This window comes from Chlorocebus sabaeus, chromosome 25 (assembly GCF_047675955.1).
Source record: "Chlorocebus sabaeus isolate Y175 chromosome 25, mChlSab1.0.hap1, whole genome shotgun sequence".
In the NCBI taxonomy this organism is placed as follows: Eukaryota; Metazoa; Chordata; class Mammalia; order Primates; family Cercopithecidae; genus Chlorocebus; species Chlorocebus sabaeus.
The window spans coordinates 51,024,396-51,046,006 of NC_132928.1; the positions used below are offsets into that span (position 1 = coordinate 51,024,396).

Sequence of the window (21,611 nt, forward strand, 5' to 3'; positions counted from 1 at the left end):
TAAATGATCCTCCCACTTCAGACTCCCAAAGTGTTGGGATTACAGGCATGAGCCACCACAACCAGTACCACAAATTCTGATATGTTGTTTTCATTTTGATTCAGTTCAAAATACTTTATAATCTCCCTTTTGATCTCTTCCTTGAACCATAAATTATTTTAAATTCTGTTGTTTACTTTCCAAAGACTAGATTTTCCCCCATTTTGTTAACAGTTTCAAATTGAATTACACTGTGATCAGAGAACATCGTCTGAAGGATCTCAATCCTTTTAAGTTATTGAGACTTTTTTGTGGCCCAAAATATAGACCATCATGAAAAATGTTCTGTAGACATCTGAGTAAACTGAGAATAATCTGTTATCATTGGGTGGAGATTCTGTAAATATTAATTAAGTTAAATTGGCTGACAGTATTGTTTAAGCCTACTATATATACCTATGATTTTCTGTCCACTTATTATATCATTTATTGAAAGAAGAGTAAGTATCCAACTTAAATTGGGGATATGACAATTTCTCCTTTGAATACTATCAGTTTTTGTTTAAAGTATTTTGAAATTCTGGTATTAGGGGCATAAATGTTTAGAACTATTACATCCTCTTGATTAACTGTCCTCTTTATCATTTTATAATGACATCCTTTATCCCTGGAAATACTCTCTGCTTGGGTCTTGTCGGATATTAATACAGCCACATAATGCTCTTTTGACTATTACAAGCATGGTGTATCTTTTTCTATCTTTTACTTTTAGCTTATTTGTGTCTTAATATTTAAAGTAGGCTTCTTGCAGGCAGGAGATGGTTAACTCTTGTTTTTTTACCCAATGTCACCATTTCTGCTTCTTTTTTTTTTTTTTTTTTTGACAGAATCTCACTCTGTTGCCAGGCTAGAGTGTGGTGGCACGATCTCGGCTCACTGCCACCTCCACCTCCCAGGTTTAAGCAATTCTCCTGCCTCGGCCTCCTGAGTAGCTGGGACTACAGGCATGCGTCACCATGTCCGGCTAATTTTTGTATTTTTAGTAGAGACAGGGTCTCACCATGTTGGCCAGGATGGTCTCAATCTCCTGATCTCATGATCTGCCCACCTCAGCCTCCCAAAGTGTTGGGATTACAGGCATGAGTCACTGCGCCCAGCCCATTTCTGCTTCTTAATGTGTTTAGGTCTTCTAGATTTTATGTGATTATTGATACGGTTAGGTTTAAGTCTATTACATTTTGCTATCTGCTTCATACTTGTCCCATTTTTTTCTCTTTTTATGCGTTCTTCTGAATAAATAAGTGTAGTTTCTAATTCCATTTTATCTCCTTTGTTGGCTTCTTAGCTACAACTCATTGTTTTACAGGATTGTGTTAGGATTTATAGTAAACCTTTAACTTTTCCTTCGGATGATATACCACTTCATGTACAGTATAGGAACGTTACCAAGTATCACATCTTGCCCACCTAAGTTTCTAGACTTGCGGTATACTACGTCTTTGTCAAAATGGGAGAGAAGCAAGTACTAGAAAAACATAAAAGAAATAGTAACAACAAACTGAGATCTCCTCCTTAACTTCTTTTAAAAAGGAAGAATTGAAAAGGAATTAGATATTTAAAAATTAAAACTCTGTAACTGAACCACCTGGGTTTGAATTCTATTTCTGTCCCTTACATATTGTATAACCTTGGGCAAGTTGGTTAGCCTCTCTGTGCCTTAGTTTCTACATCTTTACAATGAAGGTAACAGAAACATCCAATGAGTTAATACAGGTAAAATGCTTAGAACACCAAGTATCTATTAAATGCTCAATATATTATTATTCACACTGTATAAGACAATATTTTCTAACTCCTTATACCTTATCTTGTTTACCCAGCCCCCACCCACACAAGATTACTCTGCTCTAAGTGAATCAGCAAGGAGATTAAATATAGTTAGACTCTTTTAGTTGCAAAAAAGTCAAATTACCTCAAATATCATTACATATATGATACTACTTATTGAACATTTGTTATACGCTTAGCATTGTTCTAAGCTTTCCATGTGTCATTCTCACTTAATCCTCACATCAATCCAGTGAGAAAAGGTATTGTTATGATGCTCATTTTACAGATGAGAAAGATTTGAGACAGAGAGGTTAAGCAGTTTGCCCAAGGTTGCAGGGGCTGGTAAAACAACCAGAATTCTAATGTCAAATGTCTAACACCAAAGCCTACAATCTTTCCTGGGGGTGGGGAGGAATGAATGTAGTCTCAGGAAGGGCAGGAGCCACAGAAGTACTAAAGCAAGAACAGCATCTACAGTGCCAGAAACTAGAATCTTCACTCTCGTGTTGTGTGCCTCTCTCTCAAACCACATGGTTTCTCTCAGAATTTTGCACTTCTCTCAGCACATATGCCCTACTCCTTTATAGTTACCAAATGGCTTCCTCATCTCCTTTATCATTTCTGTAATTCATAGCTTCTGTTTACATCTACTTTCCATTCCTTTAAACTTTAGTTTTACAGGACTCTACACCAACACATCTTTCCAGCTTCAGCTCCCATGGCTCAATGGCAAATTAACTCCATGTTTTCTATAACTGACTATAAATTTTCCCAACCAGACAATCCTGGGTTTTTAGGTGGCTGATGAATTAGCAGCCCTTAGGTCAAATGCCCACTGCTGGACCAATCCACCGCAATACAGTTTTATATGGTTAAAAAAAAAAATTGCTATTGAGGTCTGTTCTTCTGCAATGTACTGTAGAAAAAGCAGATTTCCTCCAAAGGAACTGTGGGCAAGCCAGAATTATAAATTACATACCTAGGATACTGGCTCAGATAAATCACAACTACTCTGGGACTCAAAAGTCTTGCCAGGATTTCTAATCTACTTAGTTATAGTAATTAAGTAGTTATAAATACAAATTTTAGTTGTTACTAAGGGAATCATATAATTCACAGCATCACACAAGACATGAAATACAGGTCCAGTGACTATTAAGTCAAAGGTTGCCATACTCCATCAAGAGTACCACAACTGAGGAGGAAAACCCACTATTGTCTATTATTTCAAATACTGTTCAGAGTCAGAAGTAGTATCAATGACCCTATTCATCCTTATAGCTGTATCTATTAGGCCGTATTGGAATCAAGCAGATGAGGGGGCTAGGTTTGTTAACTTGATTCCTACAGCCAGTTCAGCTGTCCAAACTGTTTAGATAAACAAGTGCAGCACAGATGGCTTCATTAGTACTGCTTGTTCCCTTAAGTCCAAACCTTCAAAGTGGTATCTTTAAAAACCTTTTGGCAATGAGTTCTATCTGTCACCTTTTGGCTCTCTTGAAGAAAGGAAATAGAGTGACATGCTAAGCTACTGAATAACAATATGTACTATCATTTCAATTCTAATTTCCCCTGCTTCATTTCTAAGGACTGAATATTTAGTCCTACCGCATCAAATGTACTGTATTTCCCGCCACATTCCAAACAAACCCTTCAATCCAAATCATGCCAACAAAACCTAGTTCTTGCTGCCACATCTTGAGTCATGCTGTTTCAATAATCAGTACGTTCTTTCCACCTAAATGAAACACATTCCTTAAGGACCACTCCTCCTGTCCTCACTGAGCCTCTTCTGTGAACTGTTAATGCTCTTCAATCTGACACAAAACAACATATTGTTTTATGTTATTTACTGTGGTTTCACATATAAGACTGCCTCTCACCAAGAAGACATGAACAACAATACTTCCATGATAACACTCTCAAGTACTGTGCTTACAAGAAAACATTAAGAAATGCCAGTGACCAAAACAAGCAAGTCAGAAGTAGAGTTTCTTATCCATAACATATTCTCAAAATGTTTCTCTTTAAGTAGACTTATTCCTGTCCCTCTAGCTTTAAGAGATAGGATCTAAACTACACAAACATACAAAAATATATCAGCATATCAAAATTGCAAAAAAAAAAAAAAAAAACCTTACTAATCACCCACCTACAAACTCCTAAATTATCTATGAATATTTCAGCACATACACAAAACTGTAGCTTAAGAAAAGCAACAGAAAACATACAGATTTGTCACGTAAGCTAATTCCAGAAGGCAAAAAAATGTTCTAGACAAATCCTGGAAATCTAAATTGGGACTGGAAGAGGTATACAAATAATTTACTCCAGTAACCCTAGAGATCTAGAATAACCACAGATGCAACAGAATCTGGGCTATAATTACATTTGATCTTCAAAATTCTGAAAGAAAGAGTAAAAGAAATCCTTACAATGATCCTATGAGAAGGCACTATTATACCCATTTACAAATAAAAAAGCTGAATGTTAAGTAAATTGCCCAGATTCATACAAACTTTCATCAAAGAATTATAACCATTGCCTATCCTTAAAAAATGTATTTAATTTTAACTTAGTAAACTATATGACTGATCCCAAGAACATGTAGATACTTATTAGAAATTTAAGGAAACATAAAATTCAAATTTAGTTTTGACGTTCACATTCCTTTCAATGCAAATTTAAGACATATATCTATTAGCTGACCTTAGTGGCTCACACTTGTAATCCTAGCACTCTGGGAGGCCAAGGCGGGTAGACTGCCTAAGCTCAGGAGTTCGAGACCAGCCTGGGTAACATGGTGAAACCCCGTCTCTACTAAAATACAAAAAATTAGCCGGGCATGGCAGCATGCACCTGTAATCCCAGCTACTTGGGAGGCTGAGACAGGAGAATCGCTTGAACCTGGGAGGTGGATGTTGCAATGAGCCAAGATTGTGCCACTGCACTCCAGCGTGGGCAATGGAGTGAGACTCCATCTCAAAAAATATACATATATATTCATCTATTAGAAAATAAAACTGATAATTTTTGACTAGACCCAACCAAAATCCAAAGCCATATTGTTTTCCTAGCCAGCTCATTTGAGCATATCACTACTTGTTCGAAAATCATTAATGTGGCCAAGCGTGGTGGCTCACGCTGTAATCCCAGCATTCTGGGAGGCTGAGGCAGGAGGATCACTTGAGCCCAGGAGTTTAAAACCAGCCTAGGCAACATAGTAGAGATTATGTCTCTACAAAAGACAAAAAAAATAAGTCAGGTTTGGTGGTGTGCACCCATAGTCACAGCTACTTGGGAGGCTGAGGCAGGAGGATCACTTGAGCCTGGGAGGTCAAGGCTGCAGTGAGCTGTGATCATGCTATTGGATTCCAGTCTGGGTGACAGAGTAAGACTCTGTCTCAAAAGAAAAAAAAAAATCATTAATATCATTTAACTTTCTGACAACTGTTTAACCATCTGGGTAAAAAGACAAAAATTAGATCTTACATTAAAATAAGATGAATTAAAAATGAAAAATATTTAAGCCATAAAAATACTAGAAGTAAACACAGGTGAATTTTAAAATATATTTTGACAAAGGAAAGGCTTTCTAGGACTCACAATAGAAATAGAAACAAGAGATTGATCATCTGGTTAAAGGCGGCACTGGCCAAATGCAGTGGCTCATGCCTGTAATCCCAGCACTTTGGGAGGCTGAGATGGGTGGATCACGAGGTCAGGAGTTCAAGACCAGCCTGGCCAAGATGGTGAAACCCCGTCTCTACTAAAAATACAAAAAAATTAGCTAGGCGTGGTGATGGGCACCTGCAATCCCAGCTACTCGGGAGGCTGAGGCAGAGAATTGCTTGAACCTGGGAGGTGGAGGTTGCAGCAAGCCGAGATCATGCCACCAGCATTCCTGCCTGGGCGACAGAGCAAGACTTCATCTCAAAAAAAAAAGGCGCAAGACAGTGAAATACATGTATTTCATCAATTCTTAGATGTGCATTTTCTTACCTTTTAAAATCTCTGAAATTAGGATTAGGATGCCTCTTAAAATCGAATGCCATTTCTTATTTTTAGATGTACATAAACAGTGCATCTTGCAACTGAAGCCATTTTAGATTCAATGAAATACAGTAAGTTGGGTGACAAAAGATAAAACAGGGAAAAGTAAAACAAGAGACAAAGAGCTAATATTTTTAATACATAAAGACTTCTTACACATTAATGTGAACTAGTAGGGTGCTTCAACTGCATTAATTAATTTCTTAAGTTAGGGATTAACTGTATTATTCTTCATATGCTTTTGGTTTTGTTTTTTAAAACAGGGTCTCCCTCTGTTGCCCAGGCTGAAGTGCAGTGGCTCGATCATGGCCACTGCAGCCTTAACCTCCCGGACTTCAATTCTCCAGCCTCGGCCTCCTGAGTAGCTGGGACTACAGACACACACCACCTTGCCTGGCTAATTTTTTTGTAGAGACAGGGTTTCACCACATTGCCCAGGCTGGTCTTAAACTTCTGGGCTCAAGCAATCCGCCTACCTTGGCCTCCCAAAGTGCTGAGATTACAGCTGTGAGCCACCGCGCCTGACTCTATACACTTTTTTGCATAACTATTTCATTAAAAGACTTTTAAAAGATTGAACAAAAAGAATGGGTAGGATGTGAAGAGAAAACTGGAGAAAGTAGTATAATATCACACATGTGAAAACAGTACTTTCATTGAAAATGTTTAAAATTCAAATCAAGTGCAGTGGCTCACATCTTTAATCCCAGCACTTTGGGAGGCTGAGGTGGCTGGATCACTTGAGGTCAGGAGTTCAAGAATAGCCTGGCCAATAAGGTGAAGCTCTGACTGTACTGAAAATACAAAAATTAGCCAGGCATGGTGGCGGACACCTGTAATCCCAGCTACTTGGGAGGCTGAGGCAGGAGAATTGCTTGAACCCAGGAGGCGGAGGCTGCAGTGAGCCGAGATCACCACAGCACTCCAGGCTGGGCGACAGAGTGAGACTGTCTCAAAAAAAAAAAAAAAAAAAAAAAAAAAAAACCACACACAAATTAAAAGAATTAGAGAGCACTTATTACATAACACATCAACACATATAGATTTTCAAAGCTAACTGCCAAGTGAGTAAGAGCATAGAGAAACAAACATGCACACCATAAGCGAGTATGCAAACATCCTTAACCTCTAAATAACTTTCTTTTTAGGAATTCATCAAAAGGAAACCTATAAAAAAAAGATATTACAGGAAGAGCTATAAAAAAAAGATGCTAACTCTATCACTGTCAATACTATCTAAAAGAAACAACCTAAATGCTCAAGAGTTTAAATGATGATACAGATGATACATTCACACAATACAATGCCACCATTAAAAACGATAGTAGAGAAACTACCTTTGAATGCAAGACAATTATCCCCAGAAGTATACAAATACTTTTGATGTAAGTACAATATTTTGCTTATTTTTATTTTTTATGGTTTCATTTGTTTTACTTTTGAGACATACAAACATAATGTACATGTATAAGGTATTCTGTGTGATGAATTTTACCATGTAGACACCCACGTAACCACCAATCAAATATGGTGAAACCCCGTCTCTACTAAAAAAAAAAAAAAAAAAAAAAAATAGCTGGGCATGGTGGCATATGCCTACAATTCCAACTACTCAGGACGCTAAGGCAGGAGAACTGCTTGACCCGGGAGGCGGAGGTTGCAGTGAGCTGAGGTCACGCCACTGCACTCCAGCCTGGGCTACAGTCTCAAAAAAAAAAAAAAAAGAACGAAAAGAAAAGAAAACATGGAAGATTCCTCTTTGTTGTTCCTCTTACCCTTCCAGCCCCAACTCCTAAACACCATGCTCATCCTTCTATCACCACACATGAGTTTGACCTTGCCCTAAACTTTATGTAAATGAAGTCATGAAATAACTACTTCTATTAATTATTAATCTACTATTTTAATTCTATTAATTAATCTACTATTAGGCATCCTAATTTCAGTATGACTTCATGAAGTACGTACTCTTTTGTGTCTGGTTTCTTTTGCTCACCATTTTATCTGTGATATTCACCCATGTTTGCTGAGTACAGCCACAGTTCATTCTTTTCCACTACTGTACAGTGTTACACTATAAGGCTATACCACAAATTATTTATCCCATTTTTTTGTTGTTGTTGCTGACAGACTGGGAGTGATGACGAAGTTGCTATGGACATGCCCTGTTTGCTATGGCTTTGGCGGTTTCATAACTTATTTTTATTTTATTGCCTCTTAATTTCATTTTAACTACTTCTATTAATAAAATAAAAAGGATCAAACAACCAGAAAAAATAGAGAAAAAAAGATCTGCTATCCCACCACACAGACAACTACTCTTAACATTTTTAACATTTATAGTTCACATAACTGAGATCTTGCTATACATGCTATTTTTTTTCTAAATCAACTCCTTTAGTTATTTTCTCCCTTTTTTCTCTCCCTCTCCCTATTTTAGACCAACAAGAAAATGAACATTTACATTTAGTATGCAACATTTTCCACCTTACAAAATCATCTAAACACATACAGACATAAAGGTTTCGGAGTTATTTGCTTCATACCAATACTTGGTATATCCCTCTTCATCTTGCTCTTCTCAAATATTATGGCAACACCATCACATCACTGATTATTTTTCCTACCTTTAACAGCTTTGCTGAGATATAATTCACATACCATACAATTCACCCATTGAAAATGTACAAGTCAATGGTTTATAGCATATTCACAGATGTACAACCATCAACACAGTCAATTTTAGAACATTTTCACCATCTCAGAAAGAAATCCATGCCCTTTAGCTACCACCTCCTTACCCCTGCTACTGGCCTAAGCCAATAATCTGTTTTCTACCTCTATCTGCTGTTCTAGGAGAGGAACTACTGGGTCATATGGCAACTCTATGTTAAATCATTTGAAGAAATGCCTCATGGTCTTCCAAAGAAGCTACATCCATTTACATTCCCACAAGTGTATGAGGATCCCAACTTCTTAACATCCTTGCCTACACTTATTATCTAACTTTTTCATTCAAGTCATCCCAGTGGTGTAAAGTAGTATCTCACTGTGGTTTTGATTTCATTTTCCTGATAGCTAATAACGTCAAGCATCTTTTCATGTGCTTATTGGCCACTTGTTTATCTTTGAGAAATTTCTATTTCGCTCCTTTGCCTGTTTTTAAACTGAGTTGTCTTTTTATTACTGAGTTATAAGAGTGTTTATACATTCTGACTATAAGTTTCTTGTTACATACAACTTGCAAATATTTTCTCCAATTCTGTGTATTGTCTTTTCACATTCCTGATGGCATCCTTTGGAGCACAAAAAATTTAATTTTCAAGTTCAATTTACCTCTTGTTTGCTTTGTTACTCCTGCTTTTGGTGTCATATATAAGAATCCTTCACCTATTCCAAGGTCATAAAGATTTACCCCTATGTTTTCTTCTGATGCACATATATACTGATTTCTATTAGGTCTATGCCTAGACATGAAATTGGTGGATCACAGAGCACATACAGATACAGTTTTAGGCAAATGCTGCCAAAGAATTTTCCAAAGTGGCTGTACCAATTTTCAAACCCACTTGAAATGTATAAAGGTTCCAAATGCTCTACATTCTTGTCAACACTTTGTATTTCAGATTTTTTAATTAACACCATTCTGGTGGGTATGTAGTGGTATCATATTATAGTTTTAATTTACAGTTTTCTGAAAATTATGTATCAGTACTTTTTAACCTTGGCCATCTGAACAATTCATTTTCTAAAAAGCCTGTTCCAGTCTTTCGCCCATTTGTTTTAAAGCTGGGTTGTCTGAATTATTTTGTATTGATTTGCATACTTTTAAATATACTCTATATACAAGTCCTCTGACAGATATAAGTATTGCAAACACCTCTTCCAGTGTGCTACTTGCCTTTTTTTTCTCTTAATAGTATTCTTTAATGAATAGACATTCTTATTTAATGAAATACAGTCTTTTCTGGTTAGTACTTTTTGCATCCTGGTTTAAAAAGCCTTTGCCTCCAAGAGGGTCATACAGATAATTTTCCATGTCTTGTTTTAGAAATTTTCATATTAAATCTATAGCTCCTTCAAGGAGCAAAGAATCTCTATTTACAGAACTATTTCTGATAATGGGGTGAAAAAAGAAAGCTTCACAACTGATTTCATGAAGTCAGCGTAATTTTGAATTCAAAATACACCCATATAAACCTCACTGATAAATGTAGATCTTGAACTCTAAGACACCAGCAAGTCAAATTCAGCAGTGTGGGTGAAAAAATGCACCACAGCTAAATATGGTTTAACTCAGGAATGCAAAGATGGTTCAACAGGAGATAATCTATTAATGTAATACATCTTATTAACAGATTAATGGAAAAGATGATCATCTCTACCTGCAAAGAAAAAGTACCTGATGAATTCAACACTTTTATGATTTAAAAAAAAAAAAAAAAAAAACTCTTAGAAAACTAGTATGACAAAGCATATCTACCGAAAGTCTTAAGTTATTTATCAAAACTAATATTAAGGCATTATAATTAATGATGAAACGTTAAAGGTACTCCTATTAAAATCAGGAATGTGGCTGAACACGGTGGCTCACACCTGTAATCCCAGCACTTTGGGAGGCCAACGCGGGCGAATCATGAGATCAGGACATCGAGACCATCCTGGCTAACATGGTAAAACCGTCTCTACTAAAAAAACAAAAAATTAGCTGAGTGTGGTGGCACGGGCTGGCAGTTCCAGCTGCTTGGGAGGCTGAGACAGGAGAATTGCCTAAACCCAGGAGGCAGAGGTTGCAGTGAGCTGAGATCACACCACTGCACTCCAGCCTAGGCAACAGAGTGAGACTTCATCTCAAAAAAAAAAAAAAAAATCAGGAACAAAAAATTCAGAATCACGTATCTCAAGGGAGCCCTTACTACTGCCTGGCAATCATACTCTCCCTCTTCTATTCACTTTTTTACTTTTTGACAAATGGCTACATCATGTATTATTCCTTCTCAAACCTCTAATACTTATTCCCATTCTTCCTTACTCTCAGATGATGAGCTTGGTCTCTATATACAAAGGTAAACTGAAACACTCATGAGAACGTTCTCAAGCTACCACCATGATGTGTCTATCCATATACTTGTCTTTTTCTCCTATTTCTATAGTAACTCTTGCTACTCCTGGTAAAGCAAAGGCTAATCCTTTTGCTTGTACAAGATCAGGTGTCAGCAAACCACAGTCCACACTGCTTATGCCTGCTTTCATTTGACAACAGCAAAGCGGAGTAGCAGTAATGGATTGTATTGCCCAAAATGCCTAAAATACTATCTAACCTTCAAAGAAAAAGTCTGCTGACCTCTAAACTAGATCATATCTCCTCTCCATATAATCATGAACGCTGCTGGTTGCAAGTGCCCACTAAATTCAGTGCAGAAGAAATAAAGTAAAATCCCTACAAGATACATAAAATATCAGGGACATATCAGATATACTGAAGACAAAAGATCTTAGGGCCAGATCACGTATGAAGCATGAAGATTTTGAATGGCATAAGACTTTTCAATAACCACTTCAAACTAGAAAATCAGGCCAGACATGGTGGCTCACACCTGTAATCCCAGTACTCTGAGAGGCCAAGGTAGGTGGATCACTTGAATCAGGAGTTTGAGACTCGTCTGGCCAACATGGTGAAATGCCATCTCTACTAAAAATACAAAAATTAGCCTGGTGTGGTGGCGTACGCTTGTAATCCCAGCTACCTGGGAGGCTGAGGCAGGAGGATCACTTGAACCCAGGAGGCGGAGGGTGCACTGAGCCAAGATCACATCACTGCACTCCAGCCTGGGGGACAGAGGAGACTCTCTCAAAAACACAAAAACTAAAACAACTAGAAACTTATAATCATCTGTTAAATTTGGAGAGAAAATGATTTTTACCTTGGAATTCTATACCTATCCCTGCCACATTATCAACCAGGTGTCAAGGCAGAAGGAAAATATTTTCAGCAATACACACATCTAAAAAATTTTACCTCTTCATATACTCTTTCTTTAAAGTTGCCAAAGGATGCATTTCACTAAAACAAAGGAGTAAATCAAGAAAGTGGAGGACATGGATCCAGAGATCAGAGGCTCCAACACAGAAAAATGGCAAAAAGAATTCTCAGAATCAGCTGGTGCAGTGGCTCACGCCTGCAATCCCAGCATTCTGGGAGCCCGAGGTGGGCGAATCACTTAAGGTTGGGAGTTCGAGACCAGCCTGACCAACATGGAGAAATCTGTCTCTACTAAAAATACAAAACTAGCCAGGTGTAGTGGCGCATGCCTGTAACCCCAGCTACTTGTGAGGCTGAGGCAGAACTGCTTGAACCCGGGAAGGAGAGGTTGTGGTGAACTGAGATCATGCCATTGCACTCCAGCCTGGGCAACAAGAGCAAAATTCTGTCTCCAAAAAAAAAAAAGAAAAAAAAAAAAAGAATTCTCAGAATCATGATAAAGGGAAGTCACAAGTATAGCTACACAGAATAAGTGGTGGGCAAAGTGCAGATTTGAGCAAGAAGATAAGACAGCTCAAGAAGAATTTCATTCTTTTTTAAAAAACTGAGTGGTCAATTAATTACCTGATGTGTTTGATGATATTGGGACACTTTGTAGAAAAAAAATCAGAGACAAATAGGAAACCAAGAAATAAAAAGAAAAAAATCAACTCCAAGAAATATAATCATAGTACACTGTAAGGTTCCACTGTAAACATATTTACAAAGTCATAATAATGTAAACAAACACTGATTTAATCAAAAGCACGACTATATTGGGAAGACAGTGGGAAAGAAATTTCAAGGTGGCACAAGAATCCTAAAGCATAGACTCATCTACCACAGAAGAAAGCCAATAGATAATATCTAAAATTGAAAAACAGGGCCAGGCATGGTGGCTCACACCTGTAATCCCTGCACTTAGGGAGGCCGGGGAGAGCAGGTCAAGAGTTGAGGTCAGGAGTTCGAAGTCTGGCCAACATGGTGAAACCCCATCTCTATTAAAAATACAAAAATTAGCCAGGCTTGGTGGCACATGCCTGTAATCCCAGCTACCTGGGAAGCTGAGGCAGGAGAATTAGTTGAACCCAAGAAGCAGAGGCTGCAGTATGCCAAGATCATGCCACTGCACTTCAGCCTGGGCGACAGAGCAATACTCCATCTCAAAAAATAAATAAATGAAATTGAAAAACAAACAGTAAAAGTATATCATTTTTAAATTATGTAAATAAATATCAGAAGAAGCACCTATGGATGCTCTGAGAGCAGGACACACGAGGGAAAGTCATAAAGAGATGAGACAGAGGACTGGAGTTTTAATTACAGGTTATCTGAGTACCTGGCTTGGGGCCAGAAAAATTCAGATTTCAAATCTTGTTGAATTTCAGATTTTGTCAGATTTTGGAAGACTTGCATTGCCAGTTGGGCATCCCAAATCCAAATATTTAAAACTCAAAATGCTCCAATGAACATTTTCTTTGAGAGTCATGCTGGCACTCAAAAAGTTTAACATTTTGGATTTCAGATTTTCAGATTCGGGATGCTCAACCTGTATAACCCTTGTAGTACAATTTTCTTTTTAACTGCACAGCTGTATAAGTCAAATATTAATTTTTTTAAAAAGAGAACAAAACCAGGGGTCCTTTATTCATAACAATTAATACCCCACAAATATCTGAGCATCACTATGTGTCAGATACTTTTCTAGGTGCTAGGAAGACAACAGTGGACAAAATAAGCCCTTGCTCTCATGAAGCTTACAATCAGAGAGGGAGGCAGATAATAAATTAATGTATGTTCTAATGTCAGATAAAGCAATGATGTAAAAATAAATAAATAAAGCAAGGCAAAGGCACAGAGTACGATGGGGGATGCTATTTAATAGGGTTTTCAGAAAAGACTTCTTCCAGAACAACAAAAGGAAATCAAACTAAAGAAAATCTGTTCTGAAAAACAAAAAAGGTCATGTAAGTGAAATAACAGAAAACTATCAATTAAATTCAAGATGAGAGATTCAAGTCTTTTACACTCCAAAATAATGTATTATTCAAAAGCCAGAACCAAAAGTTTCTCTGTAATGAAATAAACTGCCAAGACTCCTCAAGCTAAGTCATATGAACACTGCTATATCCACATACCTGTATGTCTATATAGATCCTTCCCATATCCCTAACTAGGTACTTAGTAAAATAACTATGTAAATTTATATTCAAACTTTTTTCTTTCCATAGAATAGGTAAATGTAACACATGTTAAATTCCAGTGTTTTATTTCTATTATGTAGTTAAAAGTTTTCCTAAATCAAAAGCTCAAGACATTAAATCAAAAAAGATTCCACATTAATTCCACGGTACTAAAATTTATCACACTCAATCTTTATTCTCTCACTAAAAAGGAAACAACAGGAAATTTAAGACACATTTAAAGAAACAATTTATAGGGTAATGCAATACATTCATTTTCCTCTCCAAGGAACCTCAGGCTGGGGTAGTTTCAAGCTATTTGAATTATCTTTCACTGAAAATTAACTTAAAAAAAAGTAGCCAGATTAAAGTGACAATTTTATTCCAAATACAGGCATTACACAATATCTCATATTCAAAAAATGGATACATTTCAACATACCTTATTCTCAAACCGTGTATCATTAAAATTAAAAGTAAACCCAAACTATGTGTCTATTTTACATAGCAAAAAAAAAAAAGCATGCTTTGGGAGACAATAAATGGGTTTAAAGTTTAACTCACAAAAGAAAACAAATTTGATTAAATAAATTTCAATTAAGAGTTTAGTTTAAGGTTTAAAAGTTATTTTAAAAATTTCTGGAAAACCAGATTGTCAAGGAATTGGTTCACTGATAGCCAGAAAGAAAAAGGTGATATTTTAAAATTTTAGACCAAAAAAAAATTTAGATTCCCTTATAAATAAGTGCCAAGAGAGAATATTTTCAGCAAACATTTCATTTAACTACATAAACCAAAAGAATAAGGCTATCTAACCACATGTAAACTATGCATCATCTGACTTCAGGTAGAATATTTATCTTTGGTATACTTGGTAACCAGAAGCTCAAAGTATATAAACATAGGCATATTTTAAAAACATTTGTCAATGTTTTTGTTCTCCAGGCAATAATTCCCACTATCCTCAGAAAGAGAAAAACAATATCCTTAACCAAAAAGTTATCAGAGGAGTTTCTACTTCTTAAACTTTTAAACTAACATTTTTGCCCACTTATTATTAAACTCCATCAGGGCACAGACCTGTCTCTTCCCCTGTTGTGTCCCCAACCTCTAGGGGACTAACTGGCACCAAGTAGGTACCCAATAAATACGTGAATGAACTGAGCCTCTGGAAAAAGCTTAAGTGTTTTAAGTTGCAATAGGACAATTTCACCTATATATCCATCATTCACTACACTCAACTCTAATGACGTAATAAAAAGACTCGTACCAGGTATTTAAAAACACACACACAAATATATTACTCACATATGTATCTGACTCACAAAGCCAGTTTTTCAGTTACGTTTTCTCTCAGGAAAATTTGTTGTATTCTTTCGAGTATTACATATAAATATTAGAAAAGCATGTTGTGTCCTGACAAATACAAGTGTTATCTTCAAATTTATGTTGCAATCTGAAAAAAATCTAGGCAAACTAAACAGTATTTCCAGGGTCCTGCCCCAAAGTATTACTAAAAGTCAAATTCCTTAATTCAATGAAAAGTGAAATAAGGCACAGTGGCTCACGTCTGTAGTCCCAGCTCCTTGGGAGCCTGAGGCGGGAGGATCGCTTGAGCTCAGGAGTTTGAGACTAGCCTCAGCCAAATAAGGAGAATCCACCTTAAAAGAAAAAAAAAAAGTGGAATATAATGGAAAAAATGTACATCTTACCGTTTAAAAACTATGCTGAATTTTAAAAAGAAAAAATGAACTAGGCTTAAAATACACTGAAATTATTTATCCCAAATGGCATTAATGCCTTTACATCTTGATATATAGATCTGCCTAAAAAGACCTTTGAAGCTACATGATAAACTTCATGCTTACAAAGCTTGAGTTAGAGGTTATCTTTGTTAAAATAATACTGTTTGGATGTTTAGTTTTGGAAGTTTCCTCATAATTCTAAAGTAAGATATTTAGCAGTAAGAGAAATACACTTACACGTACGATTCTATAGCACTTGTTCTATAGCACTTGTACAAGCATAATTATCTTGAGTGGAACAGGCTTTATAATGAGCAAGCTATGATCTGCCTAACAGCAATACTCTGCAAACACGGACTGAAAAGTTTCCTAACATTCTGATGGTCATCTTCAAAGAAACTTGAACAGGAATCGATCTAATGGTCGATACAGAAAAATACCCAAGACAACTCACAAACACTGGTAAGAAAACAAGGCTCTCTATAGCAACTAAAGTGTTGGGGAAAAAAAATTCAGGGAGCATAAACGATAAAGCTCAATTAACTGCTGCCTGTATGTTTCCACTTTATGGTCTTAAATACACACTAGGCATTAGATATTTCTTTTAGAGCTTTTTTTTTTTTTTAAAGAAATTTAGTATTTCAATTGCCCCTCCTCCACAGCTAACATCAGTGCCCTTTCTTCCTCCTCCCTTACCCCTCCCAGCTCAAACAAATTAACATTTGTACTAGGTACCTCCTATCAGCTCGCAGCTTCTTCCCAAACACGCCCACGTACACTGAAACTGGCCTGCGTCTACAAAACACACAGCTACAGGAAAAGAGCTTGGCGGGGGGGGGGGGGGAGGGGGGGAGCTGGTGGGGGGAATAATTCGCTCCGCACAGGTTTACGGCTATTTTCCAGAAATTAGCTCCTCGCTCATGGCTCGCGTTTCTTCCAAATCACCTCCAAAGCACAGTGTTTATGAGCCTACCTAATCCGATACTGCAATGGAATTCCGGATATTTGCAGATAGATCTCCTGGCTTTGCAAGTGTTTGATGAGATACGTTCGGAATCTCCTTTTTTCTAGAGCCCGGTTCCTGGCTGTACAGCAAACCGACCTGAGGCTGCAGCCCCTGCCCCACACCCGGGCCGCGCGACCGGCCCGAGGCCAGCGCAGGACGCAGCCCCTCCGGGGCCGGGGCTGGCGGGGCAGCTTGGGCTGCGGGCCGCTCTGCAACAGGTCACCCTGACCGCGAGTCCGCGGGTTCGCGGGCGGCCAACTCTGCGGCCAGGCTTCTGGGCGCAGCCGCCGGGGCCAGGGGAGGGGGTGTGGCCCGGCTTCTGCTGGTCCTGGCTCCGAGGTCCGGGATCGGGCTCACCTGAGGGGAGGCTGACGCGCCGCTGGGCGTCAGAACAGCGCGGGTGGAGGCTGGGGGCTTCCGCCACCCAAGAGGGAGAGCAAGGCGGGTTCAAGGGGTCGCCGCGCCCCCGGCTTCAGGACGGCGCCCCCAAGCGGGGACCCCACGACCGCTCCGACTCTGAGAACCCGCGGCCGAGGGAGGCGCGCCCCCCAGCGCCCCACTACCTCAGCCCCAGCTCCGCAACCCCCTCCCTGCGCGCAGGGAGAGCAGCCCCGGGGCCCGCGGCCGGCAGAGCCACACTCCGCAGCGCCGCCGCCGCCGCCATTCCCCGCGCCGCCCGGGGGGCGCCGCGCACCCACCCTCCTTCCCTCCCCCGCATCGCCCCGCGGCCTGAGCCCACCGACCTGTGCAGCCGCGGCCGTCGCCTCAGAGGATGGAAAGACGACGCCGGCCTCACGCTTCGCCGCCACAGCCGCCGCCTAGAGTAACGCTCGCCGACCCGAACAGTCACCGTCTCTCATTCAGCGCCCGCAGCAGCCGCCGCCGCCGCCGCCGCCGCCGCTGCCGCCGCTCGGGGGAGGAGAGTGAGCTGGAACCACCCCGTCCGCGCCAGGGGTGGGAGAAGAGAGCGGACCTGGCGAGGGCGCGCGCCAAGCGGGCGGGGCGGAGCCGCGCGCGCGCGCGCACCAACGGAGCGCGCTCGCGGGGCCCCTGAGCGCTGCAGCCGTCAGGGTCTTAACCTCGCGCTTCCAGCCCGCAGCTTTTCGGCCCAGCTGAGCCCAACTGCCGCGGGGGATCGGTGTCCGCAGCGCGCGCAGCCAGCCGCAACCCCCACCGCCCGGCGCCTGCTGAAAGAAGCGGCTCCCACCGGCCAAAGAAGGGGGCGGGAAGGGGTGGGAGGATGGACAGGTGGGGCGTCCGCCACCGCCTGGCCACCCGCTCCCGGCACGCGGCCCTCTGTGAAATCCGCGGTGATGTCTGTGGCCTTCAGCGCCCGGCTCTTCACCTTTAAGGCCAAAGTCTGGAAGCACTTAGCCCAAAGATCAAATATTCAGCCCGCGCCAGCGGTGTTTTTAGAAGTCACTGCGGACAAATGAGGGGGCTCCAGATGTGGCGAGTCACCCCACTGCCGTAGATAGGGTCACAAATTATGGTGATCAGTATCCTCACACATTAAGATTCGGGAGGTGTTAGAAGTAGGCCTTTGTAGATGTCACGCAGGGTCCTACCCTTGACTTAAGGGGCAAATGACAGAAATTGGGCGGAAAGGTGTTTCAGAGAGTGTACTAAATGGGTGGCCTACTTAAAACTAGCACCATTTGATGCAGTGTGACTGTTAACGGAAGGTTTTAAGTGAGCCGCCTTTGTATCTGCTGTCATTAGACCATTTGGAAATGGATAATTATTTGATGATCTGCAGTTCTTTCTCTAGGCAATGTGCAGTAGAATGTGGAAAGAATACTATGTACCAGCATTAAGTGTAAAACATGAAAGGACCAATAATTCACTATTCCCATTTGGTTTCTTTCCTCCCTTTAATAATCGCTAAACAGAACTGATTAATCTTGAACGTTGAAGAATGCTAATTATTTCCTCCTTTGATTGCCTTGTGTCATAGCCCTTTTACTCTAGTTGGGGAAGCAAGAATGCCTTTCGACCCCCTTCTCTCAAATAGGGTTACTTCTTTAAAGCACCCCAACGCAAAGTTAAGTCAAAAAGAGAAACAGCAAGGATAGGCAACAAAGTTCACAGTGTTTCATTTTTATTCCATTTTACTTTCAAAGAAAGTCTTGAATCATGACGAAATCACTAGAAGAAGTAGAGCAATCAAAAGAAGAAAAAAAGCGTTCCCCCGCCACCAATATTTCAAATGACAAGAGTCCAAAAAAGAAAAGAAAAAAAGGAAGATGATTGGTAAAAAGGAGAGAAATGCATTATGTATACAGAAAGTATTCCCGTAGATGTTAGTTGCTTCAAGTCCCAAATAAACAACAACAAACTGATTTAGCACTTGGAGGAAAAACCCCTTCCAGTTATTGAGTTGGGTAAATGTTTAGTCTTTTAAAAGTGTTACTAAGAGATTAAGGAAAATGTTGTTGGCTATATGCCAACAATAATACATACAACATACATACCATTATCACACATAATTAAGTGCTCTTGAGAAATAGGAAAACTGAGGAATGGAACTCTTATGTTGTTAAATGTCATACAATTACTTGAAACTAGAATTAGGGTTTCATAGATATAAATAAGCCAGGGTCCCTACATCTGCCAATAATTTTCACAGCTTATTGTAAAAGCAGTGAAGTTTTCACTTGGACTTTGAAAAGAAAAAACCATATGACTCATGAGTAAGGCCATAGATATACTAAATTCTTATGCCTACTGAATTCGAGTTTGAATAATTAGCCCAAATCTGTTTCTCACATTGATAACTTATAAAACAATACTTTTATTAACTTTAAGAGTTGTGTTAAGTTCAAATTTGTGAACTTGGTAAGATTAAGAATTTGTATATAGGCCGGGCGTGGTGGCTCACACTTGTAATCCCAACACTTTGGGAGGCTGAGGCAGGCGGATCACCTGAGGTCAGGAGTTCGAGACCAGGCTGACCAACATGGTGAAGCTGGTCTCTACTAAAAATACAAAAAAATTAGCCGGGCTTGGTGGTTGCTGCCTGTAATTCCAGCTGTTCAGGAGGCTAAGGCAGGGGAATCACTTGAACCCGGGAGGCAGTGGTTGCAGTGAGTCAAGATTGCGCCATTGCACTCCAGCCTGGGCAACAGACAGAGGTCCTACCTCATAAGAAAAAAAGAAGTTGTATATAAAAATATAGAAAAAGGCCGGGCGCAGTGGCTCAAACCTGTAATCCCAGCACTTTGGGAGGCCAAGACGGGCAGATCACGAGGTCAGGAGATCGAGACCATCCTGGCTAACACGGTGAAACCCCGTCTCTACTAAAAACTACAAAAAAACTAGCCGGGCAAGGTGGCAGGTGCCTGTAGTCCCAGCTACTCGGGAGGCTGAGGCAGGAGAATGGTGTAAATCCAGGAGGCGGAGCTTGCAGTGAGCTGAGATCCGGCCACTGCACTCCAGCCTGGGCGACAGAGCGAGACTCCGTCTCAAAAAATATATATATATAGAAAAAATATATAGAAAAAAGTTTGTCCTCAATCTCTTTTATAAAATAAGTGTCCCTTCCCATTCATTGATAAATGAAAGCAGTGGCTTTTTACACCAAATTTTCTTTACCAGAGCACTTTTATCACAATTAAATTCTGTGCGTTGCTTTATGGATTCCAATTGCTTTTGCCAAAATACAAGAAATATGCAAAGTCTTAGTATAACAAAAAGTACTAATGTATAAAATAGAAATGCCATTATGTAAAATAGAAATCAATAAGAATTGAATATACTTAAAAGTCATTTCAGAGGAATCACCATTATGTAATAGTTTTATTACTATCCATCAAAATTATTTCCAAGGGGCAAGCCAAGGAACTAATTTAGATATAGAACAAACAGTTCAAAGAGACCACCACTGCAATAAACCAATCAACAAGCAACACAATTCATTACAGCTGTCAAAACAAAATCAAACTGGCATGGTAAGAAAGCTTATTTTTTCAGTAATACCTAATTCTATTACAACCAAAAGAATTTCAGTAATAACATATACCTTTGTTATTTCTCTAACCTTTAATCTCTTTTTTCAAATATATATAGTTGCTGGACATTTTGAAGAAATGTGTTGGTTGTGTTTACAATATCACAATTTAAAATAAAGTCAAAGTTAGCATTCCCAAAATTCACCTTGTGGGAAAGGACGCGTAAGGGAACTTCCAAGGGCTAGACAGACATTTTCCAGAAAACTGACACTATGGTAGAAGGAGAGCCTGCCGTAATTCCCAATTAGGAGAGATATGTCACAAGTCTCCAGATACGAACAACAAAGATAATCAACAGTCCGTTCAAATCTGAGCACCATATTAATTTTACAGTTTACATTTACAGTGAAGTTGCATCTCACAGGGGCAACTCTATGTGGGGTGTTGAGCAGCAGGGATTTATTTGCTTAATAATCGTTAATGTTTTCCTAGAATAATTCTTCAAAAGGCCGGAAAGTATATAAATGTTTGCATACACTTATGCTTTTCAATATTAACTTTAAATATAGTTTTAGTAGGCCGGGCGCGGTGACTCACGCCTGTAATCCCAGCACTTTGGGAGGCCAAGGCGGGCAGATCACGAGGTCAGGAGATTGAGACCATCCTGGCTAACACAGTGAAAGCCTGTCTCTACTAAAAATACAAAAAAAAAAAAAAAAAAAAAAAAAAAAAAATTTACCTGGGCGTAGTGGTGGGCGCCTGTAGTCCCAGCTACTCGGAGAATCGCTTGAACCTGGGAGGCAGAGCTTTGCAGTGAGCCAAGATCGTGCCACTGCACTCCAG

The 21,611-nt window shown here is 39.6% G+C and overlaps 1 protein-coding gene, 1 long non-coding RNA gene and 1 pseudogene across 4 annotated transcripts in view; 2 read left to right on the forward strand and 1 right to left on the reverse strand.

Moving 5' to 3' along the window:
- The window catches only part of RALGPS2 (Ral GEF with PH domain and SH3 binding motif 2), a 182,867-nt gene extending 165,123 nt beyond the window's left edge, over positions 1-17,744 (reverse strand). For 2 of the 3 annotated variants that reach the window (XM_007989357.3, XM_007989356.3), the window contains exon 1: positions 17,562-17,744. The gene's annotated coding sequence lies outside the window, so the exon portion shown is untranslated. Of the gene's footprint in view, positions 1-15,635; positions 15,729-17,561 lie in introns of all 3 variants that reach the window. The other variant, XM_037985901.2, reaches the window with a different exon arrangement.
- On the forward strand, positions 16,776-17,573 carry LOC103230522 (uncharacterized; annotated as a pseudogene).
- Positions 17,591-20,219, forward strand: LOC140710280 (uncharacterized). The gene has a single exon (XR_012091256.1). It is a non-coding gene; the product is annotated as an uncharacterized lncRNA (long non-coding RNA).
- Positions 20,220-21,611: the final 1,392 nt, after the last annotated feature.